This window comes from Mesocricetus auratus, unplaced genomic scaffold (genome assembly GCF_017639785.1).
Source record: "Mesocricetus auratus isolate SY011 unplaced genomic scaffold, BCM_Maur_2.0 Super-Scaffold_100038, whole genome shotgun sequence".
Taxonomy (NCBI): Eukaryota; Metazoa; Chordata; class Mammalia; order Rodentia; family Cricetidae; genus Mesocricetus; species Mesocricetus auratus.
Window position 1 is genome coordinate 9,339,406 of NW_024429216.1, and position 13,013 is coordinate 9,352,418.

The following is a 13,013-nucleotide window of genomic DNA, read 5'->3' on the forward strand; positions in this document are numbered from 1 at the left end:
AGGGTCCCGGGGGCCCTCACCTCCCTCACAGGAGCGAGAGGGGACCTGTGGGGGCCAGGGCGCCCCACGTCCTTTGGGGTCTCACATCCTCTGGCCCCGTGCGCCCTCCTGGAACCATCTTCCCTGGCACGCTCTCCCGTCCTGTCCTGTCACCTCCTTTACCTTTCTCCTCAGATTCTAGGCCCCCTCCTGCCGGTCACCCCACTTATTTCTGCCACCTACCCCCCCCCAGCCACTCTCCTGTCGGCCATCTCTAGACCTCCAAATCTGACACCTCTGCCCTCGCCTGCCTTCATCGCCCCCTCCAACTCGGTCCCTTCCTCTCCCTGTCACCCTTCCTCCCGTGAAATCAGGACTCTGCCCCCTCCCCCGCCCCTCCTTCCCTGACACTCCCCCCTTCCCACCACTTCCTCCACTCTGCTCCCCTTCCCACACCATTTCGCCCACCCCTTTGGCCCTGGACCCCCTTCCCGTCCCTGCCACCTGTCCCCTCTCGGCCTCCAGCGCCCCTCCGCCCTCGCGCGGTGTCAGCCCCGGCCCCGCCCTTCACCTCGGCCTCCGCGGGGTTTCGGGGCGGGGGGCCGTGGCCCCGGTTCAGTCCGGTCCGGTCCCTCCCCGCCCCCCCTCCGGCTCTCCCTCTCGATTCTCCCTTTTTTTTTTTTACTCCAACACACAAAATGGTGAATGGACCTGCAACAGCTGGAGCAACCAGCCAATTGCCGGCCACAACCCCGCTGACCGGCGCCAACCTAGACCAATAGACATTCGCAGTCTCGTCGGCTCCGCCTGCCGGTCATGAGCGACGCTCGCGACCACCAATCGTGCCCCTCCGGCAGCGCCGGGAGGCGGGGCCAAATTCCAAGACCGGCCTCCCTCCGGGACCGACACCAACCTAAGCCTACGACAGCCTGATATGCCTGGAACCCTACCTTACAAGTGATGGACATCTGCCTTAACCAATTAACAGACTATTTACGTGCCGAATGACAAATACAGTATCCAATCGCCATGCACCTTAAGCAGGAACCCAGTCCCCGTGAAGGACAGTAACCAATGAAATGCCGGGAGGAGGGGCTAAAGGCTATGTCCTCCAATGAGCAAGCTGGGGAGGCGTGTCCCGAGGGTTTGTTGACCAGCTGATCGCAGTTCCTGCTGGGAATAGTAGTCTTCTCCCGTATCCGACCCGTAGTCGACAGCATAAGGCAGACTACAACTCCCATGTGACAGAGTGCTCGAAGCACCAAAGAACCCCGGCGAGGAGAAAAAGTCTGAAAGGGCAGTTCCTCCTGAGTCTCGCTGGACACCGGGAACATCTTAGACCCAGGGCCCCGACTCACCCGGACTCCCGGCTCTGGCGTCGCCAGCGACTCCTCGCAGTGGCGGCGATAGCGGCGCGAGGGGGAGGTGCGAGGAGCAGCCAACCGACACCCTTGGGCCCCGCAGCCAATCAGCAACGGCCGGGGCGGCGCAATGACCTCACCGGTTCTACTCTCTTACCCCTCCCCCACGGGGTTGTCGGTGCTGGTAGCCGGAGTAGAGAAGTTTGGGCTCGGGGGATGGGAGAGGAACTAGTGATGTCACCTTTCCCCTACGCGATTGGCTGTCGCGTGGCCGGCCTGCGACCAATCGGCAGTCTCAGAAAGTCTGGCGCGGCCCCGCGGAAAGCGCTGTTGCCACCAGAAGGAAGGGGAGCGAGGGAGACAGGGAGAGGACCCGCGGTTGTGGGGCGACGCGCGCTGCGGGGCAGACGACACGCGTGGTCTGGGGCGGCGGGGCCAGGTCCACTCCGAGACTTGGATCTGAGGACTGCGCGCTCTTCTGAGAGCACCCTCCCGTCTTTAAACTTGGGTCGGGGCGCAGGACGGGGGAGAAGGGGATGCGGCGCTTCCTGGGGTTTCACGCTCCCGTCCGTAGGCGAACGAACAGCCCTATGACTGTTCACACCCGAAGGAAGATTTGTAAAGATCTTGGGGCGGGTGTCACACCGGAGGTGAGGAGGAGAGCGTGTGCCGCATGCCCTCGGGGCGATAGACGGCTGTTACCCAGATGCCGGGAGTTTACGCCAGGCGTGGATCTCTTCCCATAGCCTCCCTCTTCCCTTGGACCAAAGGATACTGGGGAACGATGTACCCCGGCTCCAGGGGTCGTCTCTCTTACCTGTGATGGACACTCAAGACTTTAGCAGGGAGGGAAACACGTCTGTGCCGTTGTAGCTCATCATACCGTCGGGGTTGGCTAGTGTCTACTTCAGGTTGACACCGGGTAGAATATCAAGACGGAGCGAACCTCAGCTGCCTCCAGAGATCGTCCTGTCTATGGGTTACCGTCTGATTGATTAGTGACTGGTAGGGGAGGGTGCCACCCAGAGAAGATGGTCCTGGGGAGTGTAAGAAGCAGGCTGAGCAAAAACCATGAGCTCAAGCCACTATGTAGGGTCCCTCTATGGCTTCTGCTTCAACGCCTGCCCTAGCTTCCTTTCCGATGGACTAGACTATATTCACAAACGTATGTATTGAAATAAATGCTTTCATCACGGAGTTGCTTTTGGTCGTACTGTTTCAGCACAGCAGTTAGAAACTCCTAAGTCACCGTCGTAGCATTTGCCTTTCTTGTAAAAGGCTATACTGTGGTGTACGACTGCTTCACTCAGGTCATACAAAAAGTACCAGGTGTCCTTGGCACTTCCATCGAGACCATTCCACACTATCTACAGGAAGTTCCCACTGCCCACAGGGATTCAGAAAAATCCTTCCAAGTTCGCAGTCTATTGCCCATGCTATTGTAGAATTTATAAAATCTTACATTTTCTTCTTATTCCCCGTCCCTTACCCCAGGAACGCAACTCTGCTCTTACTCTGTAGTCCAGGCTGGCCACAAATTCGAGGAAGTCGTCCTTCCTTAATCTTCTACGTGCTAGGATTACAAACTTTAAAGACAAGGCCTGGCCGGGCGGTGGTGGCACACGCCTTTAATCCCAGAATTTGGGAGGCAAAGGCAGAGGGGTCTCTGTGAGTTCGAAGCCAGCCTGGTCTACAGAGTGAGTTCCAGGACAGCCAAGGCTACACAGAGAAACCCTGTCTTGAAAAACCAAGCCAAACAAACAAGAAACACTGGGTAGCTCCAGTTGTAGGGTAGGATGCAACACCTTTTTCTGGCCTCTGCAGGCATTAAGGCACACAAGTTGTTCACAGACATGTGTACAGGCAAAAGACCAATGCACTTTTTTTTTTTTTTTTTTTGGTTTTTCGAGACAGGGTTTCTCTGTGGCTTTGGAGGCTGTCCTGGAACTCCCTCTTGTTGACCAGGCTGGCCTCGAACTCACAGAGATCCGCCTGTCTCTGCCTCCCGAGTGCTGGGATTAAAGGCGTGCGTCACCAACGCCCGGCCAAGACAGCGGTTCTTAACTTGTAAGTCTCGACCTCATTAGGGGGGTCAAATATCCTGCATAGCAGATATTTACATTACGATTCACAACAGTGGGAAAATTACAATTATGTAATAACAAGGAAAATAATTTTATGGTTGGGGGTCGCCACAACATGAGGAACTGTATTAAAATCCCCCACGTTAAGAAGATTGAGAATCACTGACTTAAGAAGAGGTAGAAGGAGTTCCAGGCCAGCCAGGACTATACAGTTTCCCCCAAAAAACCAAACAACAAAGACAGAAATCACATAGGTCATTTGGACAGGCCCTAGTTCATGCTGTCACCAAGGGGGTTTACAGCAGTTGCAGAGAATTCTTTCCGTCTGCAAATGCCAACTGGCCCCGTTAACTCTGGATACAAAGGAGACTGCGCTGTCTGCGGGGAGGCTCCTGCTGGTGGCAGTTTGCTCTGTCCACCAAGGCACTCGGGTCAGGGTGAAGTTGTGTTCCCCAGCGAGTGCACATCAGGTGTCAGGATTAAACAAACACATCCTGCCAAGGAGGTGCTCTGAGGTAGTGCAAAGACTCGCTGGATACAGTGTGATTATGACAGCCCCAGAGGTGGATCCCCACCACTCGCCCCCCCCCTTACTGCTAGTGAAAGTGACTGCATTCAGGTGCGCAGGGAGAGCTGTTAGCGGTAGATCACATCGGCCAAGCCGTATTGGAGAAAAGGTGTGTGTTCAGCTGTACCCTGCCCCTGGGAGAATTGCATAAACTGTAGTTAACTTACGTCCCCAGTCGCTCTGTCCTGTGGGTGAGGGGTGACGTTGCAGGAGGTAGGACAGCCGCTGCCCTAGGTTGCCTGGGGTCAAATCACAGCCGGGCGCCTTCTTCCCCAACTGAGTGACTTTTGGGAAGGTTACTTAATCCCCGTGCCTTGATTTCCAACCCCTTTTAAATGGAAATAGACTGAGGGTGGGGCTGGGCTCAGTGGTGGAGCCTTTGCAGTCCTGGGTTCTGTTCCCGGCATGGGGGGGGGAGATAAAGAAAAGAATAAAAGATCCTGATGGCTTTGTCAGGAAGCTGCTATGCAGTGACACAAGCCAGTGCTTTTTGTACAGAAGGGTGAAGTCCATATATTTTTAAAGGAAGGAAAGAGACCTGGGTCCAGGTCTATTTTCCCAGCACTTAGGAAATAGGATGCATTTGGGAGGCTGATGCAGAATGATCAAGACCTGGGTTACATGGACAGACCCTGTCTATCTGAAAACACGGGGGTGGGGGGGGACACAAAATGTTTAAAAAAGATTATTTAATCTGATTTGTACCTTGTATTACACATAATATAGCCTAGCTCTATGATCTATTACCAGTTATACATTATTTTATTTAATGAGTTTGGAATGTAGCTTTGTAGAGGACTCATGCTTAGCATGGACAAGGCCCTGGGTTTCATAACCAGCACCATAATAAATAAATGTACAACAATAGAAAAGAGGGCTAGGCCGGGCGTTGGTGGTACACGCCTTTAATCCCAGCACTCGGGAGGCAGAGGCAGGCGGATCTCTGTGAGTTCGAGGACAGCCTGGTCTACAGAGGGAGTTCCAGGACAGCCTCCAAAACAATACAGAGAAACCCTGTCTCAAAAAACCAAAAAAAAAGAGGGCTAGGGAGGTGGTCTGTCGGGTAAGGGTGTTTGACACCAAGACCGAGTCCCTAAATTCATTCCCCACCCCCCACCCACATGTGGAATAAGAAAACCTACTCCTGAAAGTGTCTTCTATTTTTTTTATTTTTTTTTATTTTTTTGGTTTTCGAGACAGGGTTTCTCTGTGGCTTTGGAGGCTGTCCTGGAACTAGCTCTTATAGACCAGGCTGGTCTGGAACTCACAAAGATCCGCCTGTCTCTGCCTCCCGAGTGCTGGGATTAAAGGCATGCGCCACCAACGCCCGGCGAAAGTGTCTTCTAATCTCATGTGTGTGCCGTGGTACATACATGCCCTGTCCCCAGCATGAATCTGAGGTCTAGGCCAGCCAGGGCTAAACATGAGACCTGTCTCAACATCACCTAACTCCCCCCCCCCAAGTAAATAAACCAGGGGCTGAGAAAAAGGCAGTAAAAGGTGCTACTGCTTTTCCAGAGGATCTGAGTTCAGTTTCCAGCACTCGCCAGTCAGCCACAAAACACTTGCCACCCCAGTTCCGGGGGCTCTGACACCCATTCTGACCTCCAGCAGTTCAGGAACTCACACGGAACACAGATACATACATACACACAGGCACAGACATACAGGGACATACACCAGGCACACACACGGAATACAGATACATACAGGCACATACACCAGGCACACACATGGTACACAGATACATACATACACACAAGAACACACACTGAACACAGATACATACATACATACAGGCACACACATGGCACACAGATACACACGTACATACAGGCACACACCAGGCACACAGACATGCACACAGGCACACACACCAGGCACACACACGGCACAGAGATACAAACACACATACAGACACACACACCAGCACACACGGCACACAGATACATACATACATACACACAGGCACACACACCAGGCACACACACACGGCACACAGATACATACATACTTGAAATCATACTTCATACATCATACTTGAAATCTTGGGAGGCTGGCCCCACTCACTAATTCAGAGGTAGGAGCAGGAAGATCAGGAGTTCAAGGTCTTCCTCAGGTACATAATGACTTAGATGCCACATTGGACGACACGAGACTGTCAAAAAAAATTTACGAGTGAAATAAAACTCCAAAATACACATTTCACTTTTTTGTTTTGTTTTTTTTAGAAACTTTTTGTTTTGTTTTGTTTTCCTAGACAGGGATTTTCTGTATAGCTGTGGCTGTCCTGTCTTGCAACGCAATCTGTAGACCAGGCTGGCCTCGAACTCACAGAGTTCAGCCTGCCTCTGCCTTCCAAGTGCAGGCTCAACTCAACTTTCTTTTTAACCTTCTAAATTATTATTAGATGTATTTATTTTATGTATGTGCGTGTAGGTGTACCATGTATGTACACGGCCCAGAGCGGTCAGAAGAGGGCATTGGGTCCCCTAGTGCCCATATGGTTATGAGCCACCATGTGGTCACTAGGAACTGAAGCAGAGTCCTCTACCAGGACAAGTGCTCTTAATCCCTGGGCCATCTCTGTAGCCGCCTTTTTTGTTGTCATGGCTCTTTAATGGGTGTTACCATCTTTCGGGCGGGCGTGGACTCAGTAGACAGCCTAGATTGACCTAAAAACCTGAAATCCTGCAGTTGCAGCCTCCCTGACTGCTAGAACAAGGGGCAGGAGCCACCAGTCTTTAATTAAAAATGTTTTTGGAGCGCTAAAGAGATCGCCTGGCAGCTGGCCATGGTGACCTATGTCTTTCATCCCAGCACTTGGGAGGCAGAGGCAAGCAGATCTCTGAATCTGAGGCCAGCCTGGTCCCCAAAGCAAGTTACAGGACAGCCAGGGTGACACAGAGAAACCCTCTCTTGGGGTGGGGGGAAGAAGTGGCCTATCTCTTAAAAGCATTTGCTGCTCTCGAAGAGGACCCAGGGTCGGTTCCCATCACTCCCAAGACAAACAAGAACAGTCTGTTTTTCCAGGTCAGGGGATCCGGCGCCTCCTTTTGGCCTCAGCTAGCACTAGGTTCACAGGCAAAGCACTTCAAAAGCACAGGTGAGGGCCGGGCGGCGGTGGTGCACGCCTTTAATCCCAGCACTCGGGAGGCAGAGGCAGGCGGATCTCTGTGAGTTCGAGGCCAGCCTGGTCTACAGAGCGAGTTCCAGGATAGCCTCCAAAACCATAGAGAAACCCTGTCTCGAAAAACCAAAAAAAAGAACTCTTAGGGCCCCTGGCATGGTGGCGCACACCTTTAATCTCAGCATTCAGGAGGCAGAGGCAGGTGGATCTCTATGAGTTTGAGGTCAGCCTGGTCTACAGAGCAAGTTCTAGGACAGCCATACATACATACATACATGCATACATACATACATACATACATGCATACATCTTGGACTGGAGAGATCGTTTAGGTGTTAAGGATGCTTGCTGCTCTCCTAGAGGACACGGGTTCAGTTCTTAGCACTCACCTCAGGCTGCTCACAATTGTCTGTAATCTCAGTTCCAGGAGATTTAATGCTCTCTTCTGGTCTCGTTGAGCACCCACACACTTTTAGACACACACACACACAACTTTTAAATAATCTTTTTTTTTTCTAAAGAATCTTTTTGAGGGTAAGGTCAAATGCCTTTAACCCCAGCACCAGGAAGGGAGCAGTAGGCAGATCTCTGTGAGTGGGAAGGGAGTAGCAGGTGGATCTCTGTGAGTTCAAGGCTCGCCTGGTCTTTATGATGAGTGTCAGGCCAGCCGGACACAAACAATGACATCCTGTGTCAAAATTTTTTTTCAGTATGGTGCTGGGGATGGAACCAAAGGTCTCAAACATGTTAAGGATATCCCCCACCGCTGAACCACAACCCCTTGGTGTTGACATTGCTTTTATTCATAGAAAGTCTTATCACCAGGTTATGGCGGTGAACCCCTTTAATCCCATCACTCAGGAGGGAGACAGAGGCAGGCGGATCTCTGTGAGTTTCAGGTCAGCCTGGTCTACAGAGTGGGTTCCAGGACAGCCTGGAATACACAGAAAAACCCTGTCTTGAAAAACCACACAAACAAACAAAAATCCTTCCTGAAACCCCCCCCCCAAAACAACCCAAAACCACAAAGTCTCTGTTTTCTGAGACGGGGCGTAAGTACTACTTATTGACCTGAAACCTATTATGTAGACAGAGCTGGTGTTGAACTCATGATTCTCCTCCTACTTTCTGCTTCCCTAGTGCTGGGATTACAGGCATGCACCTTCATGTTGGGCTGGTTTAACACTATTTAAAGAGTTTGTACATGAGCCAAGAGGCAGATGGGCCGGCATCACACACCTGCACCCTCAGGCAGCGCTCGGGAGGCTGTGACAGGAAGATCGCTCTGAACAGGAGATCAGCTTGGTTTACACAGTGAGATACTGTCTCAAAACCAAACAGCTTTTCCCGTCCCATTCAATTGGTAATCTTGTCCATATTTTTTGTGTGCTCTGGTGAAGGGATTCTAGGGACAAGAAAATGTGTGAGCTCACCAGGAAGTGGTATTGGACATGGGTCACGCAGTGACCCTATTATCAAGTTGAGGGAATGATAAAATGACATGTTTAACACACCCTCTTTAAAAACATGTTACTTGTTTCTAGTGTGTTTTGTTTGCATGTATGGAAGTTCTCCGTGTGTGTGCCTGGTGCCCCTGGAGGTCAGAAGAGGGCATCAAATCCACTGAAACTAAAGTTGCCCACAGCTGTTAGCTACCATGTGGGTGGGTGTTGGGAACTGAACCTGGCTATTCTTTGAAAACAACAAATCAGCAGATGGTGGTGGTGCACGCCTTTAGTCCCAGGATTCTGGAGGCAGAGGCAAGTGATCTCTAAGTTTGAGGTCAGCCTGGTCTACAGAATGAGTTCCAGGACAGCCAGGGCTAAGGAGTGAGTTCCAGGACTACACAGAGAAAAGGTCTTTAAAAGGGGAGTTGTGGCGCATACCCTTAATACAAACAGGTGGATCTCTGAGTTCAGGGCCAGCCTGCTCTACAGAATGCCTTCCAGGATGGATACGGCCACACAGAGAAACCCTGTCTCAGAAAATAAAACAAAACTAAAAGCATAGGTTTTATAGGGCACTAAGGAAGTGTGAGGAGGGTACTCGGGCTCACTAGAACTCAGTGGCCATGGTTGTATGGTCTCCTACAAGGAATGGTCATTAATGCATAAATGTGACTCTTTGGGTGTCTCCCAGGGATGGATGGGATCACAATTGTACCACCTTAGGCTGAGGACCATATGGTAGTTACATAGATGGGAAAGAAGTTAATAAGACCCATGGATAAATTACTGCAGAAGTCATAAAACCCACAGATATTTTCCCTAGGGGCTCCCATTCTCTCTCTTTAGAAATAACATTTAGTAGGTCTGGAGAGCTGGCTCAGCAGTTAACAGCACTGGTTGCTCTTCCAAAGGACCTGGATTCAATTCCCAGCACCTGCCTACATGGCAGCTCACAACTGTCTGTAACTCCCATTCCGGGGAAGCTGACTCCCCCCCACACAGACATGCAAGCAGGCAAAATACCAATGCACATAAAATAAAAATAAATAAATAATGAAAAAAATAAAAACTGAGCCGGGGGTTGATGACGCACGCCTTTAATCCCAGAGGCAGGTGGATCTCTGTGAGTTCGAGGCTAGCCTGGTCTACAGAGCGAGTTCCAGGACAGCCTCCAAAACAATACAGAGAAACCCTGTCTCGAAAAACCAAAAAAAAAAAAAAAGAAAAGAAAAGAAATCGTGCCAGTCATGGTAGTGTATGCTTGTAATCCTGGCATTAGGGAGGTTTGAGACAGAAGGATCCTAAGTTCAAAGGCACTTTGAAATATATAGCAAGATCCTGCCTCAAACAAAGAAAAAGGTGGGCGTTTTGGCTAATGACTATGCCTACTGCATCCTGACAGTGCACTAAGTTTAATCTTCTTTTAAACAATCTTGTTATGATTTTAATGTGTATGAGCATTTTGCCTGCATGTATGTCTGGGTACCACATGTGTGTCTGGTGCCCGAAAGGCCAGAAGAGGGTGTCAGGTCCCCTAAACCTGGAGTTAAGGATAGTTAAGAGCTGCCTTGTGGGTGCTGGGAATTGAACCCAGGTCCTCCAGAAGAGCAGCCAGTGATCTTAACCACTGAGCCATCTCTCCAGCATCCAAAGCTGCTACTGTGCTTGCCTCCGGTGTGCAAGCCCCGCATCCTATACCCAAGTGAAAGAGGACACGCCCTCGCCTGTAATTCCTGCTTAGCAAGTGAAGGCCAGAGGACCACAAGTTCAAGGTCATCCTTGGATACATAAATGGTTTGAGAGCAACCTGAGCTGTTGGCTGTTCACATGTGTGCACACAAGACTAAAGCCAGAGCTCATACGCACATCCCCCGTCTGACCTCTCGGGAGGGGGAAAGCTGGAGCTTCAGGCTAGCCTTCTCTAGGCAGCAAACCTAGTTCAAGACCAGCCAGAGCTGCGGGAGACCTTGTCTCAGAAGTAAACAAATACCCAAGTGCCTGGTGAGATGTCTCACGGGACAATGGTACTTAGCACTAAGCCTGACAACCTGAACTTTTTTTCGAGGCAGGGTTTCTCTGTGGCTTTGGAGGCTGTCCTGGAAGTAGCTCTTGTAGACCAGGCTGGCCTCAAACTCTCAGAGATCGGCCTGCCTCTGCCTCCTGAGTGCTGGAATTAAAGGTGTGCTCCACCATTGCCTGGCCGACAACCTGAATTTTATCCTGGGACGCACATAGTAGAAGGAGAGAGCTCCTAAAAGTTCTCCTGTGACAGCCACATGCCTGCCATGAATTAAGCCACACGTATACGCATAACAAACAAACAGACAAATAAATAACAGTTTTTATTTTAAAAAAATTTTTGGATGCTGTCCTGGAACTCGCTCTGTAGACCAGGCTGGCCTCGAACTCACAGAGATCCGCCTGTCTCTGCCTCTTTATAGGCTTTCTTGAGACAATGTTTCACGAGGTAGCCCAAGCGAGCCCTGAACTCCCGCTGTAAGGCAGGCTGGCCTTGAACTGGACCAACCTTCAGGCTTCAGCAGTCTGAGTGCTGAGAGGAATGGAGTGAGCTAGCTAGCACACCTAGCAATAATTCATTGTTGCTGCTGGCAGTGTAACATCCCGTCTCAAGGATGCCAAATGTATGCCAAGTTAGACCCCAGCCCAATATTTATTGGGCATTTGCATCACATCCTGGTTTCTAACAGCAGTTTTTAATCTTTCAGGATCTACTAGCAGCCCCATTTTACAGACGAGGCTCAAAGAGGCGAGTCCGTTTATTCTAGGTCAGAGAAAGGGTAGCAGAGCTAGGGTTGCCACTCAGCCTGCTTCCCGGGTGGAAAAGAGGATGCAGGGCCTGTTGTTACTTATCTATTTAAAACAGTGATATGCAGGGGCCGGACTGGGATTGTACGAAACTGGGCTTGGATACCTATGCCACCACTTCCTTGCTATAGGATTTTGGCAGGTTGATTTTCCTTAGAAGAGAAAGCCTTTTATTTTTCGTCTGTGGTAGGGGTTACAATGGTACCCCCCTCACCGGCGGTATGAAGATGCCTCAGACAATGCCTGGCTCAGAGCCTGGCACATCGTGAACACTCGGAATCAAGAGCTGTTATTGTAACAATGGTGATTATTGCTGGACCACGCTGCTCCCGGAGGGTTACAATATCCGTGGGGAGCTGCACTGTCCGTAGGCAAGGTTACATAATTCCCCAAAGAGGTGACACTTCCCCGGAGGCCACGGTCTCCCTCAAGAGGCGGCATGAGACGTCTTCGAAACACTGGTGAGCTGGTTTACAGGCTAAATAGGAACCCAGCAACGGAGAAGTTTGGGGTTGAAGCCCTAGGCACCTTTAGCCTGAGCCCGATGGGCCTTCCCTCTTTCCGGCTGAGTCTCCTAGCCCGACATCGATTCCTTTGGTAACTCCGGCTTATTTTTTCATTTTCCGAGACTGTGTTTATGCTTAGCTCGTGAGAATATAGTTTCTGTTTGCCTCTACCCCGCTGCAGGCTGCCTACCTGTATCCGATCGGTACCCCGATTTCCTGTTTCCCAGCCTCAGGCTCCATCCATTCCTCCCATCTGCTGCAGAGAACACAGACTTAACACCTTCCCCTTACGCTCAGGCCTTTGGTCTTAAGCCCTGTCTTCCTCTCACCCCCAGCGCTCCTCCGGAGCACATTTGTCCAGACTTGGGTCGCCCCCTGCATCCTGGCACCACCTCCGGAACCCCCTGCTCCAGTGTGGAGGTGGGGGGACCTCCGGCCGCGCTCCCGGGACAGCTGCAGCCTGGGGACAGTGGTGATGGTGGGGGCTCCCGAATGCATCCTCTGGTCACTTCCTCCCCAGCTGGACGGGGTCTGTCAGGAAGGCCAAGACCCCCATCTCCACAGGAGCCGAGGGTACAGCCGCCTCCCCATTTCCGATGCTGGGAAATGTTTCCCACCCATTCCACCCCACCCCTGGACAGCTGCCCTCTTTCAGGCTCGGGGTTGAGGGGGGTTGGGTAAACCCAGGCTGGGAAATGGCTATGCTCTTGATCATCCTCCAAGATCCAGACTCCGCCCCGCTGCGGAGAAGATTCTGCCCCTTCCCCACAAAAATTTCTGATCGTCCCCCTTCATAAAATTCCTTTCCTCCGAAAGGTCCCAAACGAAACTCTGGAGCCAGGCAGGAAGGGCCGAAGAGAGGCAGCGGATAGTGCGTGGTGAAGACTTAAGTTCTGCTGACTTAGAGCCTCCGAGAAGGGTCGTGACCCCCAGGACCCCCCCAGCCCCTCCCCGCCCTCTTCTTCCTCCCACCCCCGCCGCGCGGCCCCTTTAAGCCAAGAGCCGGCCGGTCCTCAGTGGCTGCGCGCCGGCAAGCGTGTGTGAGTGCGCGCGGGAGGGGGCGGGCACAGTGTCTCCATGGCGACGCGGTGGTGACGTCGCCGGCCGGGGG

General features: G+C 51.7%; 1 long non-coding RNA gene across 1 annotated transcript; it reads right to left on the bottom strand.

The window, feature by feature from the left end:
• Nucleotides 1-10,893: 10,893 nt before the first annotated feature.
• LOC121135509 lies at nt 10,894-12,812 on the bottom strand. Its single transcript, XR_005872614.1, has 2 exons — nt 12,093-12,812; nt 10,894-11,874 (listed from the first exon to the last, which is right to left on the bottom strand). It is a non-coding gene; the product is annotated as an uncharacterized LOC121135509 (long non-coding RNA).
• Between the last annotated feature and the right edge of the window lie 201 nt (nt 12,813-13,013).